Below are 18,113 nucleotides of genomic sequence, written 5' to 3'. Positions count from 1 at the left end.
CAATCATCAAGAGCATCCACTAGGAATAACTCACCCCAGCGCCGCCAGCCTGAAAGGGAGGCGCACCCGGCTACGTATCCCCGACCCCGAAGAGGGGACAAGGCCGACTCCGAAGACCTGAAAGGTCCTGTGTTCAAAGAGAAGACTACAGAGGAAAAGAAACAGTGGATAATAGAGAATAAGCGGTGCTGGAAGTGCACCCGTGAGCACAGAGCAAAGGACTGCACCCTCAAGGGACCCTGCAGACAGAGCGGGTGCGGGAAGATCCACCTCACGGCCCTCCACGACCTCAACAATAGAGACGACAAGGCTAAGCCTTACGTGGCAGAAGTCCGTGATGAGCCCTCTAGAGAGCTACGCAACTACTACGTGGGCCCCGTGAGGGGCAGCACTCCCCGCCAGCGTTTCCGTTAGCCGGTAATTACCGGTATTTGACCGGCAAAATCTGTTGAAGTCCGACATATTTAATCTCTCCGGTCTTACTGTCCGGTGAAAATAATTCCCTGAGTCTAAGCACAATTTGATTATTTGAATTGTATTAAAATAGGCTAAAATTAAATAGCCTATGCGATGAACGAAACAATCATTACATGATTTGTTTCATCGTTGCTTCTAATAATGACAACGACGTTGTCAGCGAGAGCTTAGTGCTGGGTGTGCGAACTTTTGTGAAGCTGCAGAGCCGGAGCAACAGCAGCACAATGCAGTACTCCAGCAGTACTCCAATTCAGCCATTTTCAATTCAATGTTGGGTGGGGGGCGCTGTTGTGCGGTTCCCAGAAAAGAGCCAATAACAGCTGAATCTGCTGCTCTGCAGCGCCATACTCTCGCAAATAAGTCATTGGGAGGTGGAGAGAGAGAGAGTCGTCACGCAGACCCACGATAATGTTGCCGTCTCTCTCTGCCAAATTTCTCAGTTCTTCGCTTGATATAATTAATACAAATGTCCAATATAACGGAATTCGTTAGCTCATAAAAATGTGATTATAACAGACTGTTGTTTATTAATGTCGGGCGACTGCCCACAGACACCTATTAGATTTAAAGTCGGCAGCAGCACGAGTCTCGGGACTTATTTTATTTGGAATATAATGACTTTATACGCAAAAGTAGCCTAGTTTTAAGTAAAAATATTATAAATCTACATGCCTTGATGATGTCATTCTTTTGTTTTGTTGTCATTCTTTTGCCTATCAATTGTTTTTAAGCTCAATAAACTCTGACCGGAATGTCTCTCATTTGACCGGTAGATTGAAATCTACCGGACACTGAGGCCGGCAACAATTTTTTCGAATGGAAACCCTGCTCCCCGCGTGCTGTTGAAGATTGTGCCGGTGGTCCTGCGGAACCGCGACAAGACTCTGGAGACCTACGCGGTTATTGACGATGGCTCGGAGCGCACGCTGCTGATGCGTGAGGCTGCCATCGCCCTTAGACTCGTGGGCGACGCAGAGGAGCTGGATCTCCTCACCATCCAACCAGGGCGCACCACTATTCAAGGAGAAAGTGTGGCCCTCACCCTCACACCGGCCGGACGGCCGAAGGAAGTCTTCAAGGTGAGCCGCGTATTCACCGCTGCCGGGTTATGCCTCTCCAGTTACGGCTACCCGATGGAGTCCCTCATGAAGAGGTACCCACATCTCTGTAATCTGGGGATCAACGCTGCAATGGAGGTGAAGCCCACCCTCCTGCTCGGCTCCGATAATGTGAACCTCACTTTACCCAAGCACATCATCCCGGGTCCACCCGGATGTCCCGTCGCCCTGGAGACTCCGCTAGGCTGGACCCTGCAGGGCCCCATCAATCTAAGAAATCTGAACGCCCGTCAGACCCACTGCCTCTTCATTGGAGTGGGGCACGAAGATGAGGCATTGCTGGAGAATGTTCAGAGGTTATGGCAGCTGGACATTGCTCCATACAAAAACGAGAAGATACACACTCGCTCCAAAGAAGATAAGGCGGCGATGGATCTTCTCCAAGCCAAGACCAAGCGTGTCTGCGTGCGCGGTGTCCTCAGATACGCCACACCGCTCTTGAGAAGAGAGCCCATGCCGACCTTCAAGGTTCCCCCAGGAGTAGCGAAGCCGTGTCTGCTTAGCACTGAAAGAAGACTCAGCAGAGACCCCGAGACGGCTGCCGCCTACGCCACAGAAATGAGCAAGCTCATAGAGTCTGGACTCGTCAGGAGGCTGAAGCCTGAGGAGGCGGAAAGGAGTACCGAGTCATGGTACCTTCCACACCATAACGTTAAACACAACGGAAAGAACAGAGTGGTCTTTAATTGCAGCTTTCAAGTGCGCCAGCAGAACCTCAACCGCTATCTCCTGCCCGGTCCGACTCTGACCCCTCCTCTCCTCGGAGTCATGGTGCGCTTCCGACGACAGAAGACCGCCATCAGTAGCGACATCAAACGCATGTTCCATCAGGTGTGTTTGCTCGACGAAGATAAGCCACTCATGAGGTTCTTGTGGAGAGAAACCCCAGACGACCCGGAACCGTCCATCTATCAGTGGGAGGTGCTGCCCTTCGGGACGACCTGCAGCCCGTGTTGCGCCACCTACGCCCTGCAGCTTCATGTCGACGACGGCGCCGCACCCCCCGGAGTCTCCGATGCTGTCCACCACAGTTTCTATGTGGACAACTGCCTCCACAGCGTGGAGACCGCGGAAGAGGCCTACAAGCTGGTGCATGACATACGCACCTTCCTGGCCACCGCTGGCTTTGAGGTCCACCAGTGGGCCACCAACGACCCTGAGGTCGTCCGAGACCTCCCAGACGAAGCGAAGGCTGACAGCAGCGAGACCTGGCTCTCCCAGTCAAGTGAGGACGCCCAGGAAATGACTCTGGGTCTCCTCTGGCGTTTCAAGTCTGACACCCTGTGTTACCGGCAAAAGAAAATCGAAACTCACCATTACATAACCAGGAGGTCGATCTACAGTACTCTGGCGAGTCAATATGACCCGTTGGGTTACATCAACCCCTACACGACTCGTGCCAAGGCTCTGGTCAGCGAGCTGTGGACTGAGGCGAAGGGATGGGATGACCCCCTACCAGAGACACTCGGGGCGAAGTGGAAGAAGTGGGAAGACGAGCTCCCCACCCTCCAACAGATCGAGTTTCCCAGGAGCTACTTTCCCTCGAGCGTCAGTCTGACCGGCAGCCAGCTCTCCCTTCATGTATTCTGTGACGCGTCTGAGAAGGCATATGGTGCAGTAGCGTACCTGCGCGTGGTGGAGCCCGACGACACAGTCCACGTCTCCTTCATTCTTGCACGCTCAAGAGTTGCACCCAAGAAGCAGCAATCCATTCCCCGGCTGGAGCTCTGCGCAGCTCTAAGTGGAGCCCAGTTGGGAAAGATGCTGAAGGAAGAGCTGCACCTCCCCCTTCACGCGGTGTCGATGTGGTCTGACTCCACAACAGTCATCCAGTGGATCCAGTCGACTTCGTGCAGATATAAAGTATTCGTGGGAACAAGGGTGACAGAGATCCAAGAGCTTGTGGGGATCAGCTGCTGGCGATACGTTTCGACAGATGTCAACCCGGCGGACGTGATTACCAGAGGTGCGACCCTCGAGGAATTGGCACGTCCCAACCTCTACCACCGTGGACCGGACTACCTACGCAAGCCAGAAGAAGACTGGCCTTCTCCTCCGAACTTGGAGAACGCAGAGGTGGAGGTGGAACTTAAGAAGTCCATCTTCTGCGGCCTCACCAGACTCCAAGACCCTTCAAACACCGACGGTCCCAAGGTTGAGGATTGCCAGACCCTAGAAGAGCTCCAAGTACGTACCTTCCACCACCGGAACCCCGGTCCCGGAGACCCGACCCCCCTCAGCGCCGACGACTACGCCGCAGCTGAGATCATGTTGCTGCAGAGGGTGCAGCGGAAGGTCTTCCAGATCGAGATGGCGTGTTTGGGACGGAAGATGGAGCTACCAAAAGACAGTAAGCTGAGGCTACTGGCCCCCGAACTGGACGAGAAAGACCTCATACATGTCGGAGGCCGCCTACGACGGGCTCAGGGCCTCACCGAGGACAGCAAACACCCCATCCTACTCCCCTCGAAGCATCCGGTGACTAACTTGGTGATTCGTCACTATGACACCAAATTGTATCACCCTGGAGCGGAGCGGCTCTTCGCGGAGCTCAGGAGAAGGTTCTGGATACTTCGCGGCCGGGAGGCTGTGCGGCATTACCAACAGTCATGCACAGACTTCCAGAAGCTCAGAGCCCAACCCATCATGCCACGAATGGCTGACCTCCCATCCTGCCGCCTCCGTCTCCAAGAAGCGCCCTTCCACAACACGGGCATGGACTGCTTCGGGCCCTTCACCATCAAGGCGGAGATCGGGAGAGCAACTGCTAAGAGATGGGGAATCATCTTCAAGTGCCTCACCACGAGAGCCGTCCATCTCGAGGTGCTGGCTGAAATGACAACAGACAGCTTCCTCCAGTCATTCCGTCGATTTACTGGAAGGAGAGGGCGACCCCATACCTTATGGTCTGATCACGGGACGAACTTCAAGGGAGGAGAAGCTGAACTCATCAAGAGTTACCACCAGATGAGTGAGGAGTTGAGGGACGAGCTGGCCTCCCAACAGGTCACCTTCTCCTACAACCCTCCAAATGCACCCCACTTCGGTGGAACGTGGGAGAGAGAGGTCAAGTCAGTAAAGGCTGCTCTAGCAGCCGCACTCAGAGGACAGGTTCCGAAGGCAGAGGTCTTCAACACCGTGCTGGTGGAGATTGAAGCCATTCTGAATTCCAAGCCACTGGGGTACTGTTGGGGAAAATGTGTATGGGGTGGACTAGTTTAATATAGGTCAACTAGCAGTGCTGAAAGACGGTCTGGCTGACGTTCTTAAAACAACTTGGACAGAGGGACATTTCAGTACGGCACATTGTGTGCTGGTAATCTCGGACATCGTATCGCTTTCATATCTTGTTCTTTTCTCTCTTTCATACATACACAGCACACACACACAGGCACAGCACACACACACATACACAGCACACACACACAGACACACAGACACACACAGTCACACAGACACACACACACACACACACAGACACACACAGTCGCACAGACATACACACCGACACAATACACACATACAATACACATACGTCTGTACGCAGACGCACACACACACAGACACACACACACATACACACACACACACACACACACACACACACATCTCACTCTCTCTTCAATGTTCTTAAATGTTTTACATCATATCGTGTGTGGACATCATATCTTGTTTATCTCTCTTCATGTTCTTAATGTTCTTATCTCTCTCCGATGTTAAATCTACGTATCATCTTAATGTACGTCATGTCAGATCTGACATGATATGATACGTCATCATATCTGTCATGGGGGGGCAGGACTGAGAGGGGATTTAGGGGACAGGCAGAGGGATTGAGGGTAGAGTGTTTTTTGTTCAAGCTGTGGTGATCCTCTGCTCGACCCATAGCTCTTGCTGTTAAGAACTTCTTTTCTTAAATAAATTACCTACTTGTTACAATTGGAAATATCGTCTCCTGCTGTGTTAAACAACCTTCAGCCACAACAGTACGTCAGTAGCGACACGGCCGATCTCGACCCCATAACACCCAACAACCTTTTGATGGGGCGGCGAGACGCGGCCCTTCCCTTTGCGGTCTACGCCTCCACCGAGATCATCGGCAGAAGACAATGGAGGTATAGTCAGTCTTTAGCCGACCAATTATGGAAGAGGTTCACCACCGAATATCTCCCATCGCTGCAAGGCCGCCGCAAGTGGATCACTGAAAGAGGCAACCTAGAACCAGGAACCCCAGTCATGATCGTGGATCAGGCGCTCCCCCGAGCCCGCTGGCTCACCGGAGGGGTGAAGAGTGTGGTAAAAGGGCAAGACGGAAGAGTCCGCTCGGCTATCGTGGAGGTCGGAGGAAGAACATACCACAGACCGGTGGCTCGACTGATCCGACTACCCCCGTACACTGACTCTGACTCTGACCAGCCTGAGTGACTACTAGACATTCAGCAGACCTCTGTACTGATTAGCGCCGCAAATCAGGGGGCGGCTGTGCTGAAGGGTCTGCAATTAGGTCAAATTAGACCTAAGATAATCCCCCTTTAAGTGCACCAACCTGTTTAATATGTGGGAGTTAAGTTATTTATTTACCACATAAAGTTACACTGTCTACCTAGTGCCTACTTATGGCATCTCAGGTTATATGACGGTGCTGCCATCTAGTGGGCCAGAGGTGGTAGTGTTCCCTCGTATGTGCGTCACTTCCCCTAGGACATAGGTGTCAAACTCACGGCCCGCGGGCCAAATCCGGCCCGCCACGTCATTTGATGTGGCCCCCCAAGAGCTCAGGTAAAAAAATAAAAAAAAATAAATAAATAAAAATGCGTTAATAAAGCTTTAACTTTGACAGCCTTAGTTATTACACATTCTTACACATACATGTATGTTGAACATCTGAGGTAACAAAGGAAAAAAGCCAAAAGCACTTACTCCTCAGACATTCTTTGACAATTTTACAGCTCAAAATACAAAAAAGATCCAGGCGGAATAGGTAACAAAGGGTTGAAGAAATATTGTCTGAACTGTCAGATGCAAACTGGCTGTGTGACATAACCGAGCATCTCGCTCAATTGAATAAGAAGCTGTAGGGACGCAAACAAGTCCCACCCAAAACTTGACCAATATAGTTGTGAACTGAGACAACCCTTATTTTGTTATTTTTGAGTACAGTTACAGTTGTGTGTTCATGCAGACACATAATAGCAATTCCATTACGAATTGAAAATGGGGGACCCTGATGTAAACAAGTCGAAAGTCTTTCTCTGGTCTGCATCCCCTTAACAATTGTGTGTATTGAGCTGTACTGTACTGTACCCATTCTGCAATCTGTTAATTAAACTATCTTCCATTAGTTGGATGTATGGTCTCTGCAAGGTTGTGTGCAGCCATTTGTTTTTGTAACATCTGCTACATCTGTCCCACGTGTTCTTTGCAGCTCACAGTTGTTAGTTCTGCCCCTCTTGACTGTGACAAAAAGGTTTTGAACAAACTTAATGTCATAGCTTGTATTTGATGATATTCTTCTTTGTTATTTACTTGAATGGTTTGATCATTGATTGGTGGAGTAATATGGGGTTCTGATAAACTAAAATTATTTGTTAAAATAACATAAGCTAACATATATTTTTACATTTATGCAAATTAATATGCAATATGTATAACTTGAATAAGTAATAAATACAGAAACACCATGTTTAACAATATGTAAATGTGTAGCTACATTTATTTTACATTACATTAACATTTATACGGTCTTTGGCCCTTTGAGGGCAACCATAATGCTGATGTGGCCCTCTGTGAAAATGAGTTTGACACCCCTGCCCTAGGAGCTTGTTGACCTAGAACTTGGCCGGACTTACAGAGAACGAAACGTACATCCAGCGTTGCTCGTAACGTTATAGTTTGACGGTGACCAAGGATGTAAAGTTGCTTACCAAGCGGACATTATACCACCAAGAGAGAGTGAGTTTTAGTACCCAGCTAATTCGATGTTTAGTAAACGTCTGGGATTAGCACATTACAGCGGACTATAGTATTCCCCATCTATCGTTAACAGTTAGCCGAAGCTAGCTAGCTCGGTGCTAAAGTAGCTTCAGCTCATGCTTTGATAGCTGCTCTATACTGGACATATCAGTCGATATATAACACAGACCAGAGAACATTTAGATAGGGTCTGTGTCGAAGGGACGCTGTAAAAGGACACAACTAGTCCTATGTAGTAGCCATAGCAGTAGCCTGTGGTACAGAGGGGACCAGCGTGCGCCGTGCAGCACCACGGAGCGGAGCGAGACACTCGGATCCACCACAGCGGAGCATCTGGTCTGCAGGAGCAGACTGGTGGCGCCTATCGGACCGGGCAGCGTCTTCCCGCCCTCATCACCACGCAGCGGTCTACTACTCCTCGTTACAGAATCCATCCGGGTTCCTTCTCACCCCCCAGGATTATTAACTCTCTCCACCTCTCTCATACTGCAGAGGGAATTGTTCCTCTGACACAGTGGTAACCGCGGCAACGTTTGGCCAGAACACTTTAATAGAACTATTTGGGCGCCCATCTAAATTTAGTGATAATATTTAATTAGGCATTGTGTAACGTGATAACAATATTTGTATGTATCTTTTTTCCCCTTTTTTTGCTTATATAAAGGCATTATGATTCAAACAGTTTCCTCGCTCTTTCTAGTTTAGGTGACTCCATTTTAAGTTATTCACTCAGTTGTGTATTTGGTACAATTAGTTTAAGAGTTAAGGCATCCTACCACACCACCTAAGGTGACAATTATATAAAGTCCTCTAAGCTCCCGCACACATACATTGTAGAATGAACAGCCTGTTTCTTGAAGTTAGACTCTCCTCTAAATTGTAACCCCCCTCTCTATAACAGAATGTTTGGATGTTACCCGGGAGTGAATTGTTTCGTGCTTTAAACATGATTTGTGCAGTCTTAAATTCAGCCAGGTCCCCAAGTTTCATGGCATGTGATTTAAAAAATTGTGTGTTTGTGTGTTCCACAATGTAACTGCAAGCATTTGTTTGGACATATGATTTTATTTGAACAGAAACATCTAAAATAACATCTAATCCAAAATGTCAGTAGTGTGGTGTGTGCTAAAATAATATCTAATCCAAAGTGTCAGTAGTGTGGTGTGTGATAAAATAAGAGGGGCATTTGGCTACTATACTATAGTTACTCCCGCTGTTTACCCGCGCTTCATTGAATTTCTTCACTTTGACATTCAGAGCACTGGGCAGAAATCACATCGCGTCAACACCCACCTCGGGCCTTCGCGATGCTTTGTTTTAATTAAACAGTCGGATTCCCCTGGTAGATTAGCAGAGAGATCTTGTCATATCCTAGCCACTCGCGACCTGAGCGCCACTTTTCAATGAACACCCGCTTTCTTTTATTCGCCTCCTCTACTTTGTTCGTGTTTTCGGACTAGGTCTCATTATCTTTTCTATTTTTTGTTTGTTGGTGGTTTGGTTCACCGGGTCTTTTCACACCCACAATATGCCGACACATTGTAACGTAACGTTAGCTAACTGTCTGTATTGTAACCAGTTGAGCTATTAATGTTAACAGCGTTCGTTCAGCTGTCAGCTGCCAGACTGGTCTCTGACAACAAGAACAAGTTACAGGTTGAAAAAACCCTCAGCTCGGAACTAGGCAAAATCTGCATATGGCTCGCCGACAACAAACTATCATTACACATGGGCAAAACAGAGTCCATTCTCTTCGGTTCAAATAACAAACTCAGCAAGACCGACGGCTTCTCAGTTACAGTGGGTGACAATATTGTCACAAGGAAAGATGCAATTACCTACCTGGGTTCCATCCTATAAAGGAGCCAAAAAACCTATAGGGTCATACAGAGAGCTGACCACCGACAAGATACCTCTCCTGGTTTGTGGGCGTGGCTGTAATGAAGTCCTAAAGCTGAACTGGTCGGACTCAACGCACCATTGCAGTCCAAGTGCTCTTTCCATAGGCAGGTGATCTTTGTCCAAATCCAGCTCTTTCATCTCTGCTGCTCTGATGTCACCTGGGATCGATGACAAAACATAACGGCTGGTTGTCACCCATTTTTGAAGGCTGAATCCTCCCTGACTACAGAGCAGAGTCAAATCCTTTACAAGCTTAATTGCATCTCCCTCCGAGGATGTAGACTTCAGGCAGTCGTCTACATAAAAGTTGTGATTGACTGTTTTGATCACTTCAGGAGGGAAGTGAGTTGCATTGTCCTCTGCAGTTCGCCTCAAGGCGTAATTGGCGCAACTGGGGGACGAAACAGCTCCAAACAAATGTACCCTCATTCGATATTCCCTTGGTTCCTGGTCAGTGTTGCCCTGAGGCCACCAAAGAAAGCGAAGAAAGTTCACATGTTTATCAGGCACCCGCACCTGATGAAACATGGCCTTGATGTCAGCCATGATTGCGACAGGCTCTTTCCTGAAGCGAATGAGGACCCCCATAAGAGTGTTGGTGAGATCGGGGCCCTGCAAGAGCTGACAGTTCAGAGATGTTCCTTTGAATGAGGCTCCACAGTCATATACAACCCTCAGATTTCCTTTGGTGGGGTGATGTACTCCATGGTGGGGAATGTACCACACTTTTCCCTCATCTTGTTCCAGCTGTTCAATGGGTACAACTTCAGCATAACCTTGAACCAGCATATCATTGATAAATGAGGTGTACTCCTCTTTAAACTTGATGTTCTTTTCAAATTTCCTTTTCAGGCCTTGAAGTCGCTGCTCTGCAACACAGCGATTATTTGGCAAGACCGGTTCCTCTTCTCTGAAAGGTAAGTCAATGTAATAATGTCCATCTTTCAACTCTGTTGTTCTTCTCATTATCTTCATGAATTGAATTTCCTCCCTTGACATTTCCAATGACCCCTCTGATGTTTTTTCATTAAAATCATGGTTGTATTGCTTCATGAGCATTTCTTCCAGATGTTCCACACATATTCGATTTGTTGTGACAACAGAGCAGCCAGTCTTAACTCTGCTGTTACTTCCACTCCTAAGTGGTCCATTTATGACCCAGCCGACTCTTGTTCTGACTGCATATGGTCCTTCACCTTGGCTGTTGATCAGCTCCCATGGTTCCATTACTTTTGCTGCATCAGTTCCGATGAGCAAATCCACATCTGCATTCAAGTCGTGCAGCTTTATGTTACTCAAGTAAGACCATTTTTCCACATCATCCTGTCGTGGAATGTTCACACGTGACACTGGCATAGCTCTTTGGGTTAAGACATTGGGCAATTCAATAAAATCCTCCTTATCTATGCCAGACACTTCCAAGTGAGACAATACATTGGTGCTCACAATTTTCTCTTGCCCCATTGTTCGTAATAGAATATTGGCTGGCTTGCCACTTAGCCCCAGTCTCTTTGCCAGGTTATGAGTGCAAAAAGTACTGGAACTTCCGGGATCCAAGAATGCATATGTCTGCACAACTCTGTCAGTCACTTGGCTTTTCACTTGAACTGCAACAATCGAAAACACAGCATTGTCCTCATCTCCGGCCCCTATACGGCCACATGTTTGAGACTGAACAGATGTTACACTCAGATGGCTCACAGGCTCTTCTGCCTTATTAAAAGGTGTACTTATACCCTTCTGCTCAATGTGTAGGACTGATGGATGCTTTTGCTGACACACACTGCAATCCAATCGACTCCTGCAGTCTTTGCTTATGTGTCCCACTTTCAAGCAACCAAAACAAATTCCATGCTCCTTTATGAAATGGATTTTGTCCTTTTGTGTCTTTAACTTAAACTGTGAGCATTTTTCAAGTGAGTGGCTTGTTCGTTGGCAGAATAAACAGCATTTGATGTGACTTTGGGCAGAGAAGGACTTGATCTTATTATCCATGTACCTTTTGTTGTTTCCTTCTTTCATTGCAGTGACACTGGTGGCAAAGGTGCTCTGTTTCCTTTGCCTTGGTTGACTGTCAATGGGGGGTTTGTTGCGGCTGGTACATTTTGAATCCTGAATATTTCCAAACAGTGGATCAGAGACAATTCTAACTTGTTTTTCAACAAAGTTCACAAGGTCAATAAATAGTGCTCTGCAACCACGTTGCTCCTGCAAATCACATGCGACGTTCCTCCATTTCTCCCTCAGCTTATAAGGAAGCTTCATCACAATGTTCCTGAGGTTTGATGGCATGTCCAACTCATTCATTTGCATGATTCTCTGTGTTAAATTAGAGCATTCTCGCAAGAACAGAGAAAATGATTGTAATGACTTTACATCTTCATCTTTAACCAGAGGCCAGCTATCAATTTTGTCCATATAAGCAGAAGCAATTTTGTATTCATTTCCAAAATGTTCAGCAAGCAGGGATTTAGCGCGTTGATATCCCTGAACAGAGGGTAGGTGCTGACAGCTTTTCACCAGGTCTCTTGGTTGTCCCCTGGTGTACTGCTCTAAAAAGTGTAAACAATCACTTGCATTGTCAGTTTTAACCTCAACACAATTTTCAAAGGATCTGATGAAGGAATGATACTGAAGAGGATCACCATCAAATATGGCTATATTTCTCACTGGTAGAGAAGATGCCAAATTTTGCTGTACCAACATTGTAGTGATGTCAGTTTGGCGTTGCATGATATTCACAATGTCATTTTGGGTGTCATTATTGCATGCCATATTCAGGGAGGATGCTCGTCCTGTCTGTTGAGCATCATGGACCACTTGTGTTGGTGCCTGAGTGTATAGTGGTCTGAGGTCCGTCTGTAATACTGCCATTTGTTTAGGCCTGACAGTCTGTGATGCATCTTTAAACCCGGTGGTCTGTGATGGTCCTTTGGGCCTTACAGTGACAGCCTGGGCCTCAGGATGAAATTCATTTTGCATGTTATTTCCCTGCGGGACAAATTGACCAGCTTGAGGATTGAGTTGGCCTGTCATTATTTGAGCTATATTCTTGTCCAGATACGAGTTCATTCCATCCGACCTTTTAGAGTTACATTTTGAATTGGTTTCCAGCACATTGATTTTCGCATTGGCTGCAGCTAGGTCAGTTTCCAGAGCAAACTGTTCCTTTTCCTTCCTTAGTTCCTCCTGCTTTGCCCTTAGTTCCTCCTGCTTTGTTTCCAACTCATGTTTCCTTTTTAAGGCTTTCATCCGCTCCAGTAGTGATGCTTTGTCGGCCTCCGCCTTTAGCCTGGTAGACGCGGTGGATGATGTCTTTGATACACTGGAGTGTGGCTTTTGTTGCTTTTCATTTGTACATGAAATGTTAGAGGCACTGTCCTCAGGATTGATATCATCAATAACAACACTTTGTTTAGATTGAGCCTCATCATCATCTTCATTTGTTTCAACAACATCATTAGTTTCATTGTCAATATTTGCATTTGATTCCACCTGAGGGTGCCCAGCAGCAGACAACCAAACCCTTACATCCTCTGTGAAATTACAAAATTTCATTATTGTTGCATTGAAACATGTATTTTGCCTTTTAACCTCTTCCTCAGGCAAATCCATATTTATGAAAGACTCATGCATGTCTTTAGCGTCCTCATAACAATTGATGAAGTTACTCAAATGAGCTTGTACATAGTTCACATTGTCAGTAGATTTCAGCAAGGTACGTATTGGTTCAATGTATTTCTTGGCCTGTTTGATTTTTGCAGACCTCTTTTCTTGGCATGTTTGCATGTAAAATGCCAACCCTTTTGCGGTAAACTTGATGCCCCGTTTTACAGAGGGCTTGGGCGGAGCAACATTCTCCACACTTGCAACGTTTGAACCAACCACAGGCGTTGTCTCATATGTCCCAACCAGCTGCTCCATACTGTCTGATTGGTTCATACAGCCAACTTCACGTCGGAGATTTATGAATGAATGTCTTTACAATGAAGTTCGACAACTCCCAATATTCATCAACATCATTTAGCGTCGCGAGACAATAATTCAGTCACTCCAATAAGTTTGCCTTTTTCCAATAAAGCTGACGGATTATTCTTCACATACCAACAATGATGTTGTTCTGTTCGAGTGCGACGTCCATTAGACCGTGTGGTCCTCCGTTCTCCGATCGTGTCTTTAACAGGTTGATCCAAGGCAATTCAAGCTTCACAAAAGTCACTGATCATAGTCTTCGATCTCCAGACCAAACGCTGGAGCGCCAGCGTCCATGTCCTCTGATGAATGATCCTCCGTTTGAGCGTGGTGTTTCCATGTCCAAAACGTCCAACGGCAAAAATCCAAAACAACGATAAAAAGTGTCCGCTTCAATAAGGAAGGGTTTTTACTTTATGTAGTGGCTATTTGTCAACAACAACTAATAAAAACTAAAAAGCCACTGAAGCACCAGGGCAGCGAATCTCACGCAGATCAGGAAGTCCATTGTCCAGACAGCATTTGACAGTTTTGTGGCATTTATTGTCTGTTAATCAAAGAATACAGAAAAATTATGTTTGATTCTATATGATCTCCTGACGCTGATAAAAACCATATACCTTCCCTGATGCCCACTGTGCTATTGCCTCTAATTACCTAAATACACCCAGCTGTGCTTCCCAATTGCCCAGAACCCCTTCAAAGTAAAAGCATTTAGCTGCGACTCATAATAACTTAAATAATATGGCCGTAAACAAATTGATACTACAAAATCACATAACAAATAAATGTAAAAATAGTTAATAGCTCCCACAGCATGTGTGTTTGTCATGTGTGTGTGTGTTAGAGAGAGAGCATGTATGAGAGATCCAAAAGGACAAAGATCAACACTTAAATCCAAAGAGAGAGAGAGAGAGACACATTGGAAAGAAATTTAAATGCTATTTGGCCCTAAACAGAGAGTACACAGTGGCAGAATACCTGAGCACTGTGACTGAAGATCCTTGACTATGTACAGACTCAGCGAGCACAGCCTAGCCATCGAGAAAGGCCGCCATAGGCAGACTGTGTGTGTTAGAAAGAGAGAGAGAGAGCATGTGTGTTTGTCATGTGTGTGTGTGTTAGAGAGAGAGCATGTATGAGAGATCCAAAAGGACAAAGATCAACACTTAAATCCAAAGAGAAGAGGGTCTATACCAGAGAAACCAAAGCAGCAAGGAGCCAATGGCCGACATCAGCTAAATAGGCTAGCCAGGTACTGTGACACCAGGCCACACACAGCTTTGGCCAACGGCCCAACGCTACCCAAGCTACACAAACGACCAAGACATTCACACACAGCACATGTCGTATCTCCAAATGTTGTGAAGTAGCATATGTTTTGCCTGGAAAAAAACATCGTTATTAACAAAACATTCGGGAGGGGAAGGAAGGAAGAGTGGGGTAATGTCATGACATTTTCATTAATCTTACCTGCACCAAGGAACGCAGGGCGAAAGGCCGCAACACAGGTCTCCACGTTGACGAAAGGCCTCTCGCTGGCGGGACAAAAATAAGCCAGAACCCCCTGCTATTCTCACGGCTAATGTCAATGGTCGTAGCACAAGCTAACAGCTAACTCTAGCCTAGGCTAACTGATACGTTAGCTGCCGGCTGCGCACGTTACTTTGATGCTATCAGTTAGCCAGTTAGCTTAACCCGGCTATCGCTAACCATTAGCTAACGCACTACCACTGAAACTACAACATGAGAAAAGCAATACAGGCGCTGACACCAGGCCACACACCGTTAGCTACTAACTCCATACTACAACAGGCTACAGCTAGTCGACCAGTTTGGCTCCAGAGAGAGAGAGAGAGAGAGATCCACGGCGGGAATATAATAGGTTGCATGAACTCACCATAACGCAGTATCAATGGTAAAGTTGGAAGGAGACTTTCTTGGCCCACGGTGTAATTTCTTCTGATCCATGCTGCTTTTGAAAATACATCCACTCGCTCCTCTGAATAGCGCTGAATTAGATCATCCCTGTACCTCGTGTGTCCGAGAAGAGCCCGGAAACACTATCCTAAAATCTGTAGAGCAGCAAAGCCGCAGAAACCGGAACACTGCAGTCTGCAGAGCCGCAGAGGCAGGAACAAGTCAGACACATTCTACAAACGTGTCTAATGTGAAATATATAAGCATATAAGCAAAACTAGATTTTAGGTCTGTGATGAAAAAGGGCCTCGCGGGAAGGGGGGCCTCGCAAAAAAAAAAAAATTATTTTTTATTTTGCGAGGCCCCCCTTCCCGCGAGGCCCTGTGCGACCGCACTGCTCGCACACCCCCTGAGGCGGCCCTGCATGTACATGTCAAAATACTTCCCAAAGGTCAGTGAATACCACGATCACAACACCAGAGGGAGCTCCACAAATCATGTTAAACCCAGATTCGGCTCAAACAAGGGACTAAACACGTTTCGCAATTATGCCACATCAATGTGGAACGCCCTACCCAAAGCTGTAAAGGAATGTGAATCACTACCCACTTTCAAAAACACTCTCAAAGAACACCTACGGGAGACTGCAATTCGAAACTGGCCTCTACAAATGTCCTAACCCAGTTGTACAGTAAAGACCAAGTATGGCTTTGTCAGTATTCCAATGTACAGTGTACAGTGTCCCCCCCCCCACCTCCAATGTACAGCCCCACCCATCCAAACCCACCCCACCTATAAACCTCCTCCAATGTACAGTTTCTATGTCAAATGTATATACACTCTTTTTCTGGACACTTTTTGTATCACAAACAGTACTGTATTTGCAAATCTGGTATGTCATAATAAATGTATAGATGTAGCAGTACTGTCTATCTGTATGTCGTGTGTGTCAGATGATGAATTGAAAATGGGGGACCCTGATGTAAACAAGACGAAAGTCTTTCTCTGGTCTGCATCCCCTTAACAATTGTATGTATTGAACTGTACTGTACCCATTCTGCAATCTGTTAATAAACTTTTCAATCAATCAGACACACAACACGGAAGCAACACGACGCGCGCGATAGGGGCCGGGCGAAGTGGATGGGCCAATGAATGAGCACACTGTGCGCACCCAGTCCTGTGGGAGTTGTAGTATTTATATAGTATGAGCTGGATTGACTTCATTATTCCAGATGCCTTTTGTAGACTACAATGTTTTTTTTTCATAGAAAAAAAAACTACCCGCATCTACCCGCCAATGACGAATTCTACCCGCATTGGGCAGGTGTCAACGTCAAGCCCTGGGTACAATACAGTACGGCTCAATACACACAATTGTTAAGGGGATGCAGACCAGAGAAAGACGTTTGTCTTGTTTACACCAGGGTCCCCCATTTTCAATTCATAGTGACATTTATGACATACACAACATAGATGACATAGGGACATACATGACATACAGGTATATAGTAGTTACATTTGTGACATATACGATATGCAAATATACAGTACTGTTACCCAGAGATCCTAACAGAAAATATATATGATGGGGAGGAGACTGTAGGCCTACATTAGGAGGGGGTGGGTAGGTGGTAGAAAATATATACATTCGGTGGGGAGGAGACTGTCTATTAGGAGGGGGTGGGGGTTTGGACATTTATGGTGGCCAGTTTCGAATAGCAGCCTACCGTAGGTGCTCTTTAAGAGCGGTATTCAATGTGGGTAGGGATTCACATTTTTTTACGGCTGTGGGTAGGGCGTTCCACATTGTTGTGGCATAATTGCGAAACGTGTTTAGTCCCTTGTTTGAGCCGAATCTGGGTTTAACATGATTTGTGGAGCTCCCTCTGGTGTTGTGGGCGTGGTATTCACTGACCTTTTGTTATGGTTTGTAACCGACCTCAAACGCAACGGCACAGAGAGGAAGTTCAGAGTTAGCCAAAAGCTAGGGCGTATTTATTTACAGAGTCACAAGATGGATGAAGTTCAGCAATCAAACAAACGGGGATCTGGCATGTGACGATGTAGCGGCTCTGCAGATACTCCCAGTAGATAGTGGTGAGGAATTGGCATGTGACGTTGTAGCGGCTCTGCAGATACTCCCAGCTTTCACTCCCGGTGGAAACAGAGAGAGAGAGAAATCAGAGTTAGCCCAACGAACACACAGAGGCAGAGAGGTGACTGAGTCCAGTATTAATCCCAAGTGACTTGATCTTCGGTGTACCACACACAAGTTAGCTGAGTCCAGTGAAACAACAACACGGTAATCTTCAGTGTTAAATCTAACACACAAAATAGCTGAGTCCAGTGAAAAAACAACACAGTAATCTTCAGTGTTAAATCTAACACACAAAATAGCTGAGTCCAGTGCGAAACAAAAAGGAATTCTTCAGTGATATCCTAACACAAAAATTAGGTGAGTCCAGTACAAACAAAACGGGATATCTTCGGTGTTCACCAAACACACAAAAAACTGATAATCCAAAAAGACTGTTTCCAAAAACTCACCAGAGCGCAACGCGTAAAGCGGGCAGATAACGAGGCGCAGCTCCGAACGGGGAACCAGGTTCTCCACAGCGGTTCTCCACAAAAGGTCCTGGAGAGCAAAAAGACAGGAACAGCGACGGGGAAGGCAGGTATATGCAGGTGTATTTCAGAACGACCCAACATCGATAGTAAGGAGGTCAGTGTATATAAAGCCTTCAGGGG

This window comes from Notolepis coatsorum (assembly GCF_963971535.1).
Source record: "Notolepis coatsorum genome assembly, chromosome: 1".
NCBI classification, from domain to species: Eukaryota; Metazoa; Chordata; class Actinopteri; order Aulopiformes; family Paralepididae; genus Notolepis; species Notolepis coatsorum.
The sequence above is the reverse complement of the archived record's forward strand: the minus strand, read 5'-3'. Positions refer to the sequence as shown.